Source organism: Gadus morhua, chromosome 5, assembly GCF_902167405.1.
Source record: "Gadus morhua chromosome 5, gadMor3.0, whole genome shotgun sequence".
In the NCBI taxonomy this organism is placed as follows: Eukaryota; Metazoa; Chordata; class Actinopteri; order Gadiformes; family Gadidae; genus Gadus; species Gadus morhua.
In genome coordinates this window covers 2,409,783-2,430,013 of record NC_044052.1, presented here as the reverse complement: position 1 = coordinate 2,430,013, position 20,231 = coordinate 2,409,783, and the positions used below count along the sequence as shown (strand labels likewise).

General features: G+C 42.9%; 1 protein-coding gene across 1 annotated transcript in view; it reads right to left on the bottom strand.

Annotated features, from left to right (window-relative positions):
- Positions 1 to 20,231, bottom strand: part of LOC115543897 (uncharacterized) — a 979,736-nt gene that overhangs the window by 640,155 nt on the left and 319,350 nt on the right. The gene's annotated exons all lie outside the window — the stretch shown is intronic.

The following is a 20,231-nucleotide window of genomic DNA, read 5'->3' as shown; positions in this document are numbered from 1 at the left end:
CCAAACACTATGAATTCAGTTTTGGCCACATGAAGAGACAATTTATTCTCTAATAGCCAGACCCTGATCTTACTGAATTCCTCTTGCAAAATGGCATGCAGCTCAAGCTCATTTTTGTCGGAGGCTATAATAGCTGAATCATCAGCATATAAAAACAAGTTCACATTGCAGGCGGACTTCATGTCATTGATGTAGATTAAAAACAGTAATTGCCCTAAAACGCTCCCTTGTGGAACTCCAAAAGTTACCAGTTGAACCTTGGATATATGACCTTGGAATTCAGTCTTTTGGGATCTACCGGAGAGGTAGGAAACAAACCATCTTAAGGCGGAGGAGCACATGCCCAAGGCTGACGACTTGTTGTACAGTAGGCTATTATCGACTGTATCAAAGGCCTTCTAGGAGTCAATTAGGATCATGCCACATAGGCCCCGTCCACACGAAGCCGAAACGGGCGAAACCGTTACGGTTTCGATCTATCCGGTTTCGAAGTATCTCCGTAAAGACGAAGCCAAGCGAAACCGGATAGATCTGTAGAAACGCTGTAGTAAACATTCCAGGCCCATAAGGGGCGCTGCTTCTGGTACACAAATCCAGAAGAAGAAGAGGCGAGCATGCACATAAAGGCTGCCCCCCGAACCACTAACAACACAAACAAACAGCTCTTCTACGATGGCGAACTAGATTCTCAATAAATAATGGCTTAGCAACCCAACAAGGGACATGATATGCTGCAGAACGATTACAAGCTTGTAGTCCGCCATCATATTTTTTGTTGTGATTTCTGAGACTCCTCGGGCTTAAGGGCCATTGGCTAGGAGGTCGAGGGGTGGGGCGATGACGTCATGGTTTGCGGTTTCAGTCGGTTTCAGGCGTCCACACGAAACCAAAACGAAACCGGATAGATTTGAAACCACCTCCGAGGGTGGTTTCAGAAGTTTGCGGTTTCGGTCAGCGGATTCGCCGGCTTCGTGTGGACGGAAGGCCGAACCGTACAAGACCTTTGCGGTTTCGCCATGAAATCGGCTTCGTGTGGACGGGGCCATAGTTTGCCGACATCTATTTCTCCCCTTATGAAGTCAGTTAGATACAGTAGACATGAGTCAGTTGAATGTGACTGTCTGAACCCTGATTGGAATTCATAGAGGAGTTTGGCATCGTCTGCAAATTGATATAATTGTTCATGAACTACTTTCTCCAGGACCTTGGAGACTACACTCAATATAGAAATCGGACGATAATTTCCCGGATCAGACCTATCACCATTCTTGAATATTGGGATGACTTTAGAATGTTTCTTGTCATCAGGAACAGTCCCTTGCTCCAAGGACAGATTAATAATATGAGCAATAAAAGGGGCTATGAGATCAGCTGCATCTTTCAAGAACCTGGCTGAGATATTATCTGGCCCGGTGGCTTTCGAAGAGTTATGGACCTTTAGCATGTCACCAATCTTTTCTACCGACACAGGATTGAAGGAAAAACTATTGGGAGTCACACCTAACTTCGCATAAAAATCCTGAATGTGTTCAGGCCCGTACAATCCTGGGCTGAGTGGTAGCTTCTTACAAGTTTGTGAGCAACTGAGGTAAAATAAGCGTTGAAGTGATTGGCAATATCCTCCTTCTTATTTACCTCTTTTCCATCAATGGAGAGAGTAATACAAGAACTGGGAGTGCTTTTTGTCTTAGATAAGCATCCTCGATTTTTCAGAACCTTCCAGAAAAGTATCTGCTCAGAAAAGTAGGTTATTTTGGACTCTTTGATTATAAGTTGGGCCTTATTCCTACAAGCTTTATACTGTGAGAAGTCAGCTGGGTCCCCTGTGCGTTTGTGCTTTGACATGGCTTTATCCCTAGCCCTGATGGCTTCAAATACCTCTGAGTTAAACCAAGGCTGGGACCTTTGCCTAATCCTGACCGACCTTGCCGGAGCTACTGAGTTGATGGCAGAAAGGAACAGGGTTTTAAACTTAACCCAGGCCATGTCATAATTCACCTATGTTGTTAAAGGAGCATTTCACCGGTGGAGGCATGAATATGTATTGAAATTGGGTCCTATATGTAGTCGAATAATAAAATAAAATTCTAATTTGGTGCCGTCTTGACCGAGAAAAGGCAGAAAGTGACTTTTTGGCGCTTGTCGATTGAAGACAACAACTCCCACCATGCAAAGCTTCGCTGGCGGCCACTCCCGCTGATCATCTCCGCCTATCGGACACCTCCTTGTTCCATCTACTAATGGAACAAATCAGCGTGGAGCTTGACCCGACGTCACTGGCAGAGAGTAGTGACGCTTGCACAGAAGCATACGGCCGACATCTTTGGGTGGAAATAGTAACATAGTTACGCCATTAAGGCGAGACACGGCAGGTGAATAGGATTTTTTTTTTAACTTACAGATATCTTTATGAAACTTACCGGTTGATTAGCCACATGATTAGAAGAAGAAAATGCATTGGAAGTTTTCTGTAATTGTATGTTAAGATATGCTAATTAGGCTATATCTAATAAAATATGCGCAAATATGCATACATTTTGAAACGAAGAATCGGACCATTGGAAAAAGCCAGGCTCAAAATTATTTTTTCATGTTGTTGCTATATTAAATAGAAAAATATTTACAGAGGGGATTATGGATATCTCCTTTCGTTATCCAGTTAATCAGAAAATACTGCCAATGCCTTAAAAAGATGTATTTCCGCCCTATTTCTTATGCATAAAATGTCATGTAAATCAGGCCAAGAATGATATATCAATAAATCCCACTGTAAATATCTTCATATAGTAGCTGAGAATAAGATTCTAAAGTTTGGTGTATGTAGGTGCTACAGAAGTGGAGATTCCTTGCTTGGCGTGTGAGGAAAAACTCATTTTGAGAAAACGGCCTTTAAAGATTTTTATGGCAAAACTAAAGAATATTACATAACAAAACTCAAACATTACACAACATAGTTCCCCCAAATGAATGTGCAATCTACATCTCCATGCCAGCACCATATGTAGGGCCCTCCTCTATCTCCTGCTGGTGTCTTTTCACTTTTCTGGCTGTGCTTACACTTTTACGTTTCCGCTTTGCACTTGCGGAATGGACACTATTGGCTTTTGATATTCGGACCATGTCATCAACTTTCATCCGATTGACAGTAACCACTGTACTCTGGAGCCACAACTTCTCCATCACAGCCAGCATAGCAGAGGCACCCTCATTAAAAGTAGAAATGGCCATACTGGCTGCAGCCTCAACCCTGGTTTTCCCCACAAAGACTGTCTTTGGACATCGGGCCCATATTACCAAATTGAGGCATTCGTTGGCATTCTGAGTGCCTCCATGCTGCATGCGTGTGAGCAGGCTGTCACTCGACATCCGGTGATACACAGGGATGAGTTTCTGACCCACCTCTCGTGATAACGAGTTGCCTGCATGAAGCCGATGGCTGTCTGGATTTTCTCCATTCTCCTCTGCTCTCCTGTACCAACACCAGGTTGGACTACATCTAGTGTGCATTGGATTGTCATCACTGGACATGCAGTGGAGGAGACCTGCCCATATTTGTGCCTTCATTACATCAACTGACCCTTGGTTATTTAAAATAGCTCCCCTGTAAAAGTTCTGCAAGGCTTTGCATTTCTTGGCAGTGAGCTTACCCTGACCTTTGCCCCCTAACTTAGCCTTAGCACTCAGATTCCTCAGAGCTGTGCCCATGCGCTTGTGCGCGTGATTTATGCACTCAAGCTTGGTTATTTCATGTCCAGGGTATGGGTTGAGTTCAACCACCTGCCTGAATGCTGCACTGTCCCCATCTGACAGCATCTCTGTGTAGCGCAGTTGATGTTGGGAGACAGACCTGGCCCACATCCTCTTGGCTGCCTCCTGCTCCATGGCCTTACTTGACCCTGAGAACGTTTTTGCACAGTCTACATGGGTCTCCTTCCAGCTTTCAAACTCTTCCTGTGTAATTTTACCATCTCGCCTAGCACTCTCTCTCAGGGTACAGGCGTGGCAGTAGGAGGATAGCACCTCAAAGTCCAACACCAGTCCAGTGAGGATGTCGATGCACACGCCAATGCCGTGGCGGGACGTGAAACCTCTCTTCTGCCATGTGCCATCAAACGACACACTGATGTTGATTGTGGCATTCTCATCCTCCCTTATTATGTCAGCCACATCGGGATCAATCTCAGAGTATGCCTCCCTGATCTGGTCCCTGGTTCTCTGCATTGACTCCAGACCTCTCTCGATTTCTGCCACTAAAATGATATGTATAATGTTATCACTAACATTTCTGGTTATTTTCATATAGTCTGATTTTATGATTTTTTGATGAAATGCCACTTTATTTGTTTTTATTATATACTCACACAAAGACTTGCCATAGCCTACCTGTCACTGTTTTATCGTGTCTCTGGAAAGTTTTGAGACACAAGCCAGGAATCCCCAAAATCTTGCTTATCTTTTTGAGCGCTGCATACCCCAATCCTAATTCGTGAGCTAAAAGCACCATCCTGATATTTACATCAAATGCGACGTCACCTCTAGTCTCCTGGTGAAGACGTGTGGATGTAAACACACTTTTGCAGTATTTGTCCCGTTCACACAAACTGCACTCAAGCAACAAACTATTACAAAATCCCTGATTTTGTGGATCGATTTGAATTTGCAAGCCAGATCCAGTACAGTTTGGACAAATCACCTATTAGCTCGTTCAAGCGAGCAACATGAACTATGAGCCACTGCTGAGTGGCATATTGGTCACTGCCGCGATCAGGACTCTGCTGCTTCAATTTACGCAACGATGCACTTTCCGGAATGTCATCGTTTGATGTATTGCTTCCCCTCTCAATAATCTTTCGCGCAAGTGCCAATTGCTTGGCTCTTTTCTTGGATGCTTTAAATCGACGCGCCATCTCGAAAAACGAATGTCCCACGGAAAGCTAACCAGGAAGCGTGAGAGCATACCACGTGATACATTCGAACCAATCGTCTTGTCGGAAATCGAGTCCAGCCAATCAGATATCAGTTTTACGTTGTGCAGCAGATCGAGTGCTTTCCAACGATACCACGGAACACATATGACAGAGACCGGCTGTCATTTGAAACGGTGCGTAAAGCAAACTTTTGGTGAATCTTCTGTAAAATTCAGAGGCGCAAGTTGACTAACTATACTAAAACAAACACCTAAATGTTTTGTTTTGACTTTTTTTTTTCTTTTGTATGAAACATTACATGTTAACGGTGCAAAATAGCCCAAAATATCAAAATTGACCAGTGACTGAAAAATCGATGATTTTGCCTGCCGTGTCTCGCCTTAAATACGTTTCTGTAAACATTTTTAGCGAGAAATGTGCATTTTACTTTCATAATGTTCGCTCGTTGAATGTGAAGGATGTTTGGTTTGATAGTTATGACGAAGAGGGAACGCTCCATTCACTTGCATGGACAGCGTCTCTGGTTGCTAAGCAACCTCAACGTCTTGGCGGACTATCTGCTGATCAACACTACGAATGCTGGAAACACACCAGACACACCATGTGAAGTTATTTAACCCGATTATTGTTATTTATATCCGAGATTATTTAATCTAACCCGATCTAAACTATATCATGCATCCAAACACGGCGGCGTTTGGGTTTCCTACCTCGGACTCCTAAATCCAGCGCAGCCACAGGCGCGTTGGCGCGATGAACCATTTTTGTGACACACGATGATCAAGCGTCAAGTTAGGCACGTTACACGCGTTTGGTGTGGCCGTAGCATTATGCGGTTTCACCCAAAAAATCGGCTTCGTGTGGACGGGGCCAAGAAGGCGAACATCACGTCACCAAGTCACCAAGACGGAGAGACACCCGTCTACGCCCGTGCTCGGCGCCTCGACCCGACCAAGCGTGCCATTGCAAAGGCTGAGTTTGCAAACATGGAACGCCTGGGTATAGTCCGACAGCCCATGGTATTCACCCCTCGACATTGTCCCCATGCCCGGCGATGGCTGGCGCCCGTGTGGCGACTACCGGCGGCTAAATGAAGCAACGACACCTGAGTCCCGAACATACAGGATTTCTCGGCACACCTGGCTGGTATGGTGATTTTTTTCCAGGGTGGAGCTTGTCCGGGGATATCATTAGGTGCCTGTGCACCCACTGGACGTTCCCAAAACAGCAGTGATCACGCCGTTTGGTCTGTTTGAGTTCCTACGAATGCCGTTCGGCCTTCAAAACGCAACTCAATCTTTTCAACGCCTCATGGACTTTGACGTTTTACAGGAGCTGCCTTTTCTTTGTGTGTATTTGGATGACGTCCTAGTGGTGAGCACGTCCAAATATCAGCACCTGGCGCACCTCCGGACACTTTTTGAGCGGCTCAGCCAACATGGGATAATTGTCAGTGCCAGTTTGGTCTCTCCATCATTGATTTCCTGAGACACAGAGTCACTAAGGACGGTGCAGCCCCTCTCCCATCGAAGGTGGAGGCGGTCGCACAGTTCCCACGCCCGCTCACTGTAAAGTCCCTGCAGGAGTTCCTCGGAATGGTGAATTTTTATCACCGTTTCATCCCTCGAGCCGCCAAGCTCTTGCGGGCCTTGCATGAGGCCTTGCAAGGTAAGCCCAAGCATGCTGTGGATTGGACTGAGAGCAGGGACAAGGCTTTTGTTGCCACTAAGGTAGCCCTGGCGAACGCCACCATGCTTGCACATCCTTCTCCAACGGCCTCCATCGCCATCACCTTGGACGCCTCGGACTACTTTGTCAGTGCCGTCTACGAGCAGTGGGTGGGCGGGGCCTGGCAGCCACTTGCCCAGTAGGGCCGAGATCGTTTATTGGCATGTGGCATGTGCCACCGCGACCACTGACATACCATGGCATATGCCGTTCTGGAACGGTAACTGCCATTCTGAAACGGTAACTACCGTTCTGAAACGGTAACTGCCGTCGCGACCACTGACATACCATGGCATATGCCGTTCTGAAACGGTAACTACCGTTCTGAAACGGTAACTGCCGTCGCGACCACTGACATACCATGGCATATGCCGTTCTGAAACGGTAACTACCGTTCTGAAACGGTAACTGCCGTCGCGACCACTGACATACCATGGCATATGCCGTTCTGGAACGGTAACTGCCGTTCTGAAACGGTAACTGCCGTTCTGAAACGGTAACTGCCGTTCTGAAACGGTAACTACCGTTCTGAAACGGTAATGACATGGCATATGCCTTTCTGGAACGGAACTACCGTTCTGAAACGGTAACTGCCGTTCAGGTGGAACGGTAACTGCAGTTCCCAACAATGGTATGTGACACCAGCATAACTCCTCCGTATAATTTCAAGACAGGTATTGCCATAAATGTAAAGGTATATATATTTGGTATTTATTGACACAATATCACAACATAACGCCGTAAATAAAGGGATTTACACGTTTCTCTCGTCCGTGCTGTTGTTAGGATATTTCCGATCTGTTTGTTGTTGCTTTTGTAATGACAGATGCTTTTGAAAACAGCCGGACTTGCTCCGGTGACGGTAGTTATAGCCTAGCCTTCTAGGTGGCCATAGAGCTATAGTCTATTGCTTTGTTCCAATATCCATACTATCCGCAGTCATTATACTTTATTTTAGTATGACTTATTTTTTATATAATTTGAGTACGTAGTGCGTTGCAATTAAGATCAGGGCGAAAGGAAGTGTAGTGAAAGGACCCGGATGGTATACTCAAAACGGTCAAACCGATGAGTGTGGATTGATGTGTACACCTTTCGTGCTCCACGGCAGCGATCTTAGCTACGTAGCTGAAGAGGCGGAGCCAGGCTGAGCCAACCTCGGCGCATTTTCTTTAATAGGTCCATCCATTTTCCACGTATCCTGCATTAATGGAGTCATTTTGTTGTTTTAATAGCTTTATAACTACCATGTGTAAAGAGTTCACCGTTCAAAGCGAGATGTTTATTGCGGTTGCGATCGTAGTTTCCGGTTAGTGCACCAGAGCCAGGTCCCTATAGGGGTGGCACTGTAGGCTATGGCTAGACAGTCATCCATTTTTCCACTCGTGTTTTATCAAAATGTACTAGTAGCGTAGCCTATAATAAAGCCTACTGTATGACTGCTTCAGCTCATAACTATTCAATAGGCCAAATATTAAGTTTTGCATTTGTTCTTATTGGTGTTTAACCAAATAATTTAAGTAGGCCTATAGGTTCCTATCATTTAACCCTGATCCAGTGTCATAAACCTTTTTATATCGACATGATCCAGTGGTATCAAGGCATACAGGCCAAACGTTTTTCCGCTGGCAAGCCAATTATGTTAATCGGAAGTTCCATTTCCTACTGGAACCACCGTTTTTCCGCTGGCATGCCACTCATGTAAAATGGTATTACCAGTTTCTACTGGCACCTACCGTTTTTATAAGAATGATTGTGTAGCTGTGAATCATGAGTGGTATGTGTGTATGAACGGGCAAATACCACAGGAAAGGAATATCTACTGGCAAACGGTAGGTGCCAGTAGAAACTGGTAATTACCATTTTCCATGAGTGGCATGCCATCGGAAAAACGGTAGGTGCCAGTAGAAACTGGTAATTACCATTTTCCATGAGTGGCATGCCAGCGGAAAAACGGTAGGTGCCAGTAGAAACTGGTAATTACCATTTTCCATGAGTGGCATGCCATCGGAAAAACGGTAGGTGCCAGTAGAAACTGGTAATTACCATTTTCCATGAGTGGCATGCCATCGGAAAAACGGTAGGTGCCAATAGAAACTGGTAATTACCATTTTCCATGAGTGGCATGCCATCGGAAAAACGGTAGGTGCCAGTAGAAACTGGTAATTACCATTTTCCATGAGTGGCATGCCAGCGGAAAAACGGTAGGTGCCAGTAGAAACTGGTAATACCATTTTACATGAGTGGCATGCCAGCGGAAAAACGGTGGTTCCAGTAGGAAATGGAACTTCCGATTAACATAATTGGCTTGCCAGCGGAAAAACGTTTGGCCTGTATGCCATGATACCACTGGATCATGTCGATATAGAAAGGTTTATGACACTGGATCAGGGTTAAATGATAGGAACCTATAGGCCTACTTAAATTATTTGGTTAAACACCAATAAGAACAAATGCAAAACTTAATATTTGGCCTATTGAATAGTTATGAGCTGAAGCAGTCATACATTAGGCTTTATTATAGGCTACGCTACTAGAACATCTTGATAAAACACGAGTGGAAAAATGGATGACTGTCTAGCCATAGCCTACAGTGCCACCCCTATAGGGACCTGGCTCTGGTGCACTAACCGGAAACTACGATCGCAACCGCAATAAACATCTCGCTTTGAACGGTGAACTCTTTACACATGGTAGTTATAAAGCTATTAAAACAACAAAATGACTCCATTAATGCAGGATACGTGGAAAATGGATGGACCTATTAAAGAAAATGCGCCGAGGTTGGCTCAGCCTGGCTCCGCCTCTTCAGCTACGTAGCTAAGATCGCTGCCGTGGAGCACGAAAGGTGTACACATCAATCCACACTCATCGGTTTGACCGTTTTGAGTATGCCATCCGGGTCCTTTCACTACACTTCCTTTCGCCCTGATCTTAATTGCAACGCACTACGTACTCAAATTATATAAAAAATAAGTCATACTAAAATAAAGTATAATGACTGCGGATAGTATGGATATTGGAACAAAGCAATAGACTATAGCTCTATGGCCACCTAGAAGGCTAGGCTATAACTACCGTCACCGGAGCAAGTCCGGCTGTTTTCAAAAGCATCTGTCATTACAAAAGCAACAACAAACAGATCGGAAATATCCTAACAACAGCACGGACGAGAGAAACGTGTAAATCCCTTTATTTACGGCGTTATGTTGTGATATTGTGTCAATAAATACCAAATATATATACCTTTACATTTATGGCAATACCTGTCTTGAAATTATACGGAGGAGTTATGCTGGTGTCACATACCATTGTTGGGAACTGCAGTTACCATTCCACCTGAAAGGCAGTTACCGTTTCAGAACGGTAGTTACCGTTCCAGAAAGGCATATGCCATGGCATTACCGTTTCAGAACGGTAGTTACCGTTTCAGAACGGCAGTTACCGTTTCAGAACGGCAGTTACCGTTTCAGAACGGCAGTTACCGTTTCAGAACGGCAGTTACCGTTTCAGAACGGCATATGCCATGGTATGTCAGTGGTTGCGACGGCAGTTACCGTTTCAGAACGGTAGTTACCGTTTCAGAGTGGCAGTTACCGTTTCAGAACGGCATATGCCATGGTATGTCAGTGGTCGCGACGGCAGTTACCGTTTCAGAACGGTAGTTACCGTTTCAGAATGGCAGTTACCGTTCCAGAACGGCATATGCCATGGTATGTCAGTGGTCGCGACGGCAGTTACCGTTTCAGAACAGCAGTTACCGTTCCAGAACGGCATATGCCATGGTATGTCAGTGGTCGCGGTGGCACATGCCACAGGCCATTAAACGATCTCGGCGTCTCTCCACTTGCCTTCTTCAGCCGTCAGTTGCGCTCCAGTAAGCAGAAGTACAGCACTTTCGACCGGGAGCTGCTTGGTCTCTACCTCGCCATCAGACACTTTCGTTCCCTGTTGGAAGGTCGACACTTCAACGCTTTTGTAGACCACAAGCCGCTGACTTTTGCCTTGGTCTGCCCGCCAGCAACGTAATCTGTCCTACATTTCGGAGTTCACCACGGATTTACAGCACGTTGCCGGTAAGGGCAACCAGGTGGCGGACTGCCTGTCACGGGCTGTGGTAGGAGCAATCCATCTCGGCTTGGATTACAACCGCATTGCAGCGGACCAGACCACAGACCCGGAAATGCAACTCCTGAGGACCTCGACTACAGGGCTGAAAATAGAGGATGTGGGTTTTAGCGATGCCGGCACCACGCTCTTGTGTGACGTCTCCACAGGCAGTCCTCGGCCAATCATTCCCACAGGATGGAGACGACAAGTTTTTGATGCCATCCATGGTCTCTCCCACCCAGGTTCGAAAGCATCACAGAGATTGGTTGCGGCTAAGTTTGTTTGGCACGGCCTCAAGAAGGACGTTAGGGACTGGGCTAACACCTGTCTTGAGTGCCAGCGGGCCAAAGTGCACCGCCACACTAAAGCCCCGTTAGAGTTGTCCCCGTTTGACCATGTAAACGTGGATCTGTTCGGCCCTCTGTAACTCCTCTCACGGTTTCACCTACCTGTTGACCATGGTTGACAGGACCACCCGTTGCCCTGAGGCTGTGCCACTGACGTTGCTGGCATCTGTCGAGATGACACAGGCATTTATTAGCACCTGGGGTTGTTCAGGGATCGCTATCCCTTTAAATGATAGGAACGTCTCATGACGTAGAGCCCTTGCGGGATTGGTTTCACTAGCAGTGCGTTTTGACTACCTGTTTTCGGTCTAACGAAATAAACGAGTCACGCATTTGTGTGCTAAACGTGAGAAATTGTCTTTTTCCATTTAATGGCATTTCCACATATTTAACTATAAACAACGTTTCCGTATAAGAATCTTGTTCGCCCATTGTCTCACTGAATGTATCCTTTGTAACCTTGCTGCCTTTTACTTTCCCATGATCATGCTATAATATTAAATCAAATATTTCGCTGGCCGACGTGTCCTAAAAATAAGTTTCTCTTAATCACCTGTGTTATATACAGCGATGTGAATAACGGCGTTATAAACAACGGCGTTACTTTTTCAGTAACGAGTAATCTAACGGATACTCTTCCCATCATTATAACGCTGTTGCCGTTACGCCTTGTTCAAACTACCTCCGTCCATCGAAGGATCTCATTGACTTTGCATAGGACGCTCTTGAAATGCATTGTTGGTCCATCCGTTCTGTCGGCTGAGTCAAAAAGTTCAGAGCAGTTCAAGCTCACACAAGAGGCAGACAATTAGCTCTGTATCGTACCCACATTTACACAAACACACTATTTCCTGACCCTCTCTCTCTCTTGCCCTCTTTCGTCTCCCAGACACACATGCACACACGCATGCATGGGCAGGCAGGCAGGGGCAGGCAGGCACACACACACACACACACACACACACACACACACACACACACACACACACACACACACACACACACACACACTCCCTACTATCTCTCTTTCTCTCTCACTCACTCACTCACACAAACACAGAGACCGGTTGGTTGCATGTAGGACCAGTGCAGCTCTTAGTGGCCGGTGGTTTATCTGCCCACGGTGTAGCATCTCAAGGTCTTCAGTGCTTGGTGGGCTGTGTGAAATGCTCCAAACTTTCCTGTATTTAGATAATGTGGTGTAGGGGAAGCAGAGGCATGTTCTGGTGCAAATTATACATGGTGCTATTTTACTGATCGATTTTGCAATTGCGCCACCGACCGAAAAATACCTAGACTAAGTGCACTAGCGGCTAGCACAGTTGGGGTTGCTAACGTGCAAACGATTAGCCTAATTGAAATATTATGATGATGATGATGATGTGGATTGTGGAAAAGAAAAAATATCCATAGGGGATGCATGAATGAACACTGTAGTAGGCTATGTCATTTGTTAAATAATAACAATAATAACTAAAAGTAGCAAAGTAGGCTATATCCCAGCCTTCCAAAACTAAATCTCGTTTTAAGGTAAATTGTAACGTTGGTTAAATTATTTGGGAAAGAACAGCTGATACAGCGGTACAAAGTTGTACTTTTAAAACAATGCATCTAAAAACACCATGCAGAAAACACATATTTTCTTGACAAAGAAATCGTGTACAAGTTCACAACTTTTAGGATAGATGAGTATTTGATTGTGAGAAAACGTTTTATCGCGAGAGAGTGTTTAAAAGAATGAATGAATGTGGGTGATGCTTGGCACACGTATGTGCACCCATCTGTTTAAACACACGCAAACTAAACATGCAAAGCATAATACAGTCCATGGTAATGTATACTAACAGAGGGACACATTCATATTACGAACACAAGTCGATAACGATAATGAATACAATACTGGTAAGAAACAATGTTGGTTACTGATTGCCGCATATCATTAAATAGACCCACAGTTGCTGCCCCTGGCCCGCATATCATATATGTGTTAAGTTCTGTTTTCCGAAATGTACATGACGACTATTATTTGGTCATAAACTGAGCCACTTGAAGTTTAAAATTCATGTTATCATGCATCTCTCTCAGCGGAGACTGCAAACGCGCTGTCAAAATATCAACTCGTCAATGTCAAATTCGCTGGCTCCTAAAGGGGATCGGAGATGGAACTCTCATTAGTTTGTTGCACGTTACACCCAAAACACACCTACGGGTTTCAGACTAACCCATTTCAGATTTGAGTTGGGCGCAAGAGTAATTTATCCGCCGGTATAATACCAACAGTGCCAGAGATCCGCCGACAAAGCTACTTGCGCTTCAGACCGTTAAAAATATAGGGCCCTTTATGTTTAAAATTGCAGTTTTACTACTTGCATAAAGTGTTTGGTGCCAAATTGAAAGAGGCCCTTGTCCTCCACCAATGGTAATTGGCCTTCAAGCTGCAGAAACCTAGTGAGCTATATCTATTGCAAGCATGCTGCTTGTAGGTCTGCTTGTGGGTTTCCCCTCGCACAATATCAATGTTTTGGCTCATCAGCTGTAAGCTCATCAGCTTTGAGCTTGGCTAGAAAATGGTTTTGGATACTAGATGTACTCCAGTGGTAACTGAATTTTCATCAACAGTAACTGAGATAACTTTTTTTGTCGACAGACCCATCTGGTGGGGATTTGTAGCTGAACTTTATATTCAAAAATACTTTCCTTTATCCACTGCTTGATGGCTTTCATCCGACTTATAGCACCTGCTTTGATGTATAAAGTAAAATTATGCCGGTTAAAAACAAATTTGCTGCAATATATAAATATATCGATACACACATATATATATATATATATATACATATATATATATATATACATATATATATATATATATATATATATATATATATACATATATATATATATATATACATATATATATATATATACATATATATATATATATATATACATATATATATATATATATATATATACATATATATATATATACATATATATATATATATATATATATATATATATATATATATATATATATATATATATATATATATTAGAGCTGTCAAGCGATTAAAATATTTAATTGTGATTAATCGCATTAATGTCATAGTTAACTCACGATTAATCGCAATTAATCACAAATTATTTTTCTATGCTAAATATCCCTTGATTTTTTTGTCCCATAATTCTTCTCATTTTAATTATCTTATCAACATGGTGAAGTGCATCGGCTTGCCTTGTGCAAATGATTTTTTATTGATAACAACATTGGTATATACTGATCAAAACAGGACGATACAGAAAAAGAGCCTATAGAAAAAAAAAAAAAATTGTTTTTATTGTTTTTTGTTTTTGTTTTTGTTTTTATTTTTTAAATATAATAATTGCGTTAATCGCGCGATAAAAAATTTGATGCCGTTAAAATTGGTTTGCGTTAATAACGGTTTGGTTTTGCCGTTAATAACGCGTTTAACTGACAGCTCTAATATATATATATATATATATATATATATATATTAGAGCTGTCAGTTAAACGCGTATATATATATATATATATATATATAGATAAATACAATTAATATGAACATTAGGGACCAGTCGGAACGATTGGGCTACACTTTGATACTTTACTTAATAAGGAAACCAAGGTACGAAGTAAAAAAAGGGACTTCATAGAGCCATGCAAGGGGAGAGTCTTTAAAAACTGTTACATCATGTGCTTGGTTCTTCAGAGCAGAGAGGAAAACAAAATTAATTCTGGAAGGACGAAGAGTGAGTCGACAATGAACAGCATAAGGCACATTGTGTGCTTGGAAAAAAGGAAAAAGGACTAGAGAAGGGGAGAGAAAGATCTTTGCTTTATTCGGGACTATTGCATTTCTGCTGAACATCGCGTTGGGTAAAAAGCAACAAGAAATTCAAAAGAAGGGCAAAGATGGAACTACATATATATTTGTCCCTAATTTATTCATCCGTAGAACTGAAGGACAGAAGAAAGTAAGTATAATTATTAAAAAAAAATACAGAACCATAAAGGGTGTGTAATATCTTTAAAAGGTGTGAACCCTTTGGTTTAGTGTAGTGATATTGTATCGGGGTTGGTACAAAGGCTAGTTGACTACAATGTCACCATAACAATCAACACAAATAGATGGGTAGGAGTGGGTAGAGAGGAAGACTGGACTGGGTGTGACTGCAAACTTTTTGTTCATGTTATAACAAAAAGTGAATGCTGTTGTATCAGGTCAATTGCTTCCAACATACTCGTTCACATGAGACACATATTTACTTACATTCCTAAGTCCCCAGGCCTGGGCCCAGTTTCCCCTAAGCATCGTTAGCCTAAGTGGATCGTGAAGTGTGTCGTACGAGCATCGTACAGTTTTCACACCGTTTCCCGAAAGTATCGTTGGTAACGAACGTCGTGAAAACGCTCGTAGCTAACGAGGACTCCAGGGTACTCGTAGGACGCCAAGAGCATCGTTAGCCTACTATAGCCTCAGTGACGTCACCAGCGGACATTCCTAGTATTGGATGGGTTTTATTAAAACTCATCCAATACCACAGAATGCCCAGCTTGAGCCATTTCGCAACCAAAAACAGTGGTAACCGCCGATATATTACTCAAAGACTACTGTTAGATTTAAACAGCAAAGATAGAGACATGTTAGAAGTCAACAATATGGGCAGGATTTAGACCAAGCTCTCCTAATCGGGTCAGCAATAGCCGTCTTTGAATGATAATGAATGAATGGAACGTTGCATTTTTAATGTCTACACATATTCTAGACTAGAGAGACAATCAATGAAACCTTATGTGGATTATCTACAGATTGACTGGTAAATATGTGTTTCCCTTTCACTATGAAAGCTGGATGGCAGCAACACCAAAACAAAATTTAAATGAAAGGTATTTCAGTTTTGCGTGATCAGGGACTTTAATCGAGTATGTGTGACATAGACAGCCAGTCATAAACAGCAAGAGATTAAAATAAAAAAAAATTAGATAAAGGGAAAATAAGAAAGATGAAGTACAACAAGGAAAACACTTGAGACTGACTGGAGGAGTGTTTATCCTAAAATCTCAACACCATTTTCAATACATTTCTCCAATTGAGTTCTCTCTTGCTGGTGCTCATATGGGTATAGCAAAGTATTGGGTCATGCTACCACCCATGCACCACTGTGAGCGAGTGGGTGCAAGGTGAAACACAGAAATTTTAAGATAAGAAAGGAGGAGGCTTTAGTGCCAATAACCAACGGACCACAAAGACCCCTTTTCTACTGCTCTGTCTTTCTCTCACTGTCTATTTCAGTCCAATGTGACTTTTATCTGGATTAGTGCAAAAGGTGATTGACAGACAGACAAATCCAACCAGGGGGTCCATAATCCGGGATTTAACACCCAATAATTGGCCTATCATCCCAAAGCTAGAGCGCTTGATTTAGTGGGGGTAGGTAAGAACCATTGGTGACACATAGAGACATCTGTGTGTGTGTGTGTGTGTGTGTGTGTGTGTGTGTGTGTGTGTGTGTGTGTGTGTGTGCGTGCGTGCGTGCGTGCGTGCGTGCGTGCGTGCGTGCGTGCGTGCGTGCGTGCGTGCGTGCGTGATTTGAAAGAACACACTAGACATGGACCTGACGACATACAGAGGGGCATGTGTGTGTGTGTGCCTGCATGTGATTAGAGCAGATGTCAAGGAGTGTGTGTCACTTATTTAGTTTAGATCCAGACAATTATTATTGGCAATCACTTTCAACTTTTGTCTGCAAATATGTGCGTGTAAGCAAGAGAATCTGCTAATGTGCGTGTCTTCTTATGCATAGTTCCTGTACGCATGTGGTTGCGTGTGTATGTTTGGGTATGGACAATTATCGGCAATCTCTCTACAAATAACAACAGTTGATGCGTTTGTCATCTGTATGTCTGTTTGTCTGTTTGTTAATGGTTATATTATATATTATGTCATTCATTGCATACAAATCCATAATGACTGTGGCTGTGTCATACTTAATCGGAAAATGCTTGTTTTTACTGTGTTTGTGCACCTGTTTGCGTGTGAGAGAGAGGTTGGAAGGACTTAAGCTCATTAACTGGGTCACCAGGACAGGTTGGGACAAGGAGCTTTGAAAATTAAGGGTTAAAGATGTCTTGTAATGAGGGATGCTGAGTGGAACGACCCAAACCACAACTCCCTCATTGCCAATATAGAAATAGAAGAGAAGTAGAGAGTTAAGAGCTAAGCATGATTGGGAATGAAAGATGATGGATAGGGCTGGGTCTAAATCAAGATTTTTCTGATGAATTGCTATTCACTATTGAACGTTCAAATACTGATTCTTAAATGGTATTTCTAGGGCCGAGTTTCTGCAGAACTATGGGAACCCAGTTAGGCAAAGTCGATCATCATATTTGTTACATTTAAAAATATATTTAATTGAAGTTTCATAATACACCAAGCGAGAGTCCTCTCCGCCGGCAGCTGTGAAGGTAGCACATCACGTGAGCATAATGGAACCAACAGAGCACTGACCAGTTGATGGCCCTCACCTGCTCAACACATTTGTTTTAGCCAATCAGGTTGAGCTCTTCACAGGTCAGCAGACCACCTTAGTCAACAGGTTATGCTTTTACCATGAGCAGCGTAGGCCAAGGCTCTCCGAAATCATTACATGGTCGTCGTGCCTTCGGGTTAGTTGCAGCGATGCCCATGGGTTGTGGCCGTGACCAGTACCGATGTGACATGGGGGGCTTTTACTTTGGAGGAGCTCTGACATGCTTTCAGCGACCTCTCTGGTGCAGTAATGCAGCCTCTCTGATCTTGCATCACCACAAAGCCTGCTATAAGCTCCTTATGGTGTCAACACAGGCGCTTCGTCCTGACCGAGGTAAATCTTAAATAACTTCACCAGAAGCACGCAGGGCACATTGAAACTGGAACAACAATAATAATAATGGATTAGATGTGTTGGCGGGGAGTTGGTGTGGGTCCATCTGATGTACATTTGAAGGTTTTTAAAGAATAATTGGGCTTGCATCTTTACAAATCCCAGCTGTCTCCCCTTATGTTGTTTGCTAATTGTTCGACTGTGGTCAGATCAGTGTTTCCATAATGTCCTCAGCGGCCTGAACCGCCGCCTAGACGCTGGGTTACCTGGCTGTCAATCGCTGCAATCATTTGACCTTCATAACGCTCGCCAGGAGAAGAGAGCACTCTTTTGAGTTGAGCTACGTGTCAAGGTAAATTGAGTTGAGTTACGTGTCAAGGTAACCTTTTTTTCATTGAAAAGGTCACATGTCTTGCTCACATTGCTGTTCATTAGATGGCTCAGAGTGAAAGCCATCTTACATTTACATTTAGGGCATTTAGCAGACGCTTTTATCCAAAGCGACTTCTGCACCGGCATCTCGTTTTGGTGCTGACCATTTCTGCAACACACTGATCTAGTATTTTAGTATCTCTGATTTCAAATCAGATCTAAGTTTGTGTATGTGCATATGTTTAGATTAACACAATGGAAAATAGGTCAAGGCTTCCTAGGCTCTGGTGAAATATAAACAGGCAGACGTGTATACTGCAGTCATGTTTGCACGCCTGGTGGTGTAGTGGTGAAGCAGATGCCATGACTCTAAGAGTGTGCGTTTGTACCTTTTCCCAAGATTTTCAGTAACCTTTAGCAGGGCAATAACGTATATATTTTTTAGATCAGCTAAATGGATCATGAGGGAGTCATGCTGCACTATGAGCACCAGTGGATGAACACCCCCCATCTGGGGACGTCTGCATACAGTCAAATACCCTTGTTTGCCACTTACTCCGTTCTCCATTTAAATGCATTAATCCGCCAACAGTTCTGTTTTCACTAATAGAGATAATCACAGTAATCCTGTATCTGTGTGTCAAGTCAATGGCTGAGTTTCCATTTGAATACCGAGTTGGATTTCATTTAATCCTGATATGCTTGATATCACACATTTATTTTCACTAGCTCTAAAGTGAGGCAAGCAGCCAAGTGTGAGCAGAGAGCAGATAATACGCATTCATCTCTAGAAAAGCCCCAGCTCATTAAAGCCGATTAGCACCAGGGAATATAAATATTTCATAGTACACTCAATTTTAAAAAGAACACAGAACCTTTATTGAAGATGTTAATGATGGACCTGCCAATTTTTTTTTCCGCAAAGACCCTAAACAATAAATTGCAATATGCAAAAACATGCTTGCAAAATGTGATTTAGAGCTAAATCATTATTAGATTCAGGAGCGTCTTCAACATTTTACCCAGCCTGATGAGACTGCTTGGCACTCTTGCAGGGTGCCAGTGCTATTATAAGGTGCTAGTTATTGATGATATAGCTGGAGAGAATATTATGCCATACAAATTCATAAACCAAACAAAAGCTGTCAGTTAATCCTTCCGGGTTGGAGTTTGCACCTCCAGCGCTTATATGCCAATCCTTTATAGGTGAACCTACCTCTGCCACATCTTGAACCTGAATAGACCTTTTTTCCAGAGGCATACTTAGCGGAAAAACATAGCTGTCATTCATTATAACATTAATTATGATAGCTCTTTTTATGTAGCAGGGTACAGGATGTAGAGTAAACTAGTGACAATTAAATCTAGCGGACTAATAACTAGTGTATTGCAAAACCTGTGTTAACTCAGTGGTGTCTATTGAAAGGGCTTTACAGGGAAATGAATGATGAAGAAAGAAGCATTTTTTAAAAGGCAAGGTCACTCATTCTTTGTATGCAGTTAAGCCAAGACGAAGACTAAGATAAAGGTTTGTCTTTACTGTCCCCGTCAAACTAGAATTCTAAATACGTTGACACTGGGCACAACTGAAATGCTTCTCTTTTATCTAATCATCCATACTCAAATTAAAGAGAGAGAGAGAGAGAGAGAGAGAGAGAGAGAGAGAGAGAGAGAGAGAGAGAGAGAGAGAGAGAGAGAGAGCGAGCAAGTCCTAATTATCTCTGCTTCTATCTGCTATATAAATCTTGTTTTTTCAATATTATCAATGAATGAATCGAATAATGGTCATGATCATCTGACACTATAAAACATATTATTTTAATTGGATGTCAACACAGAATATTTATTTTATGGA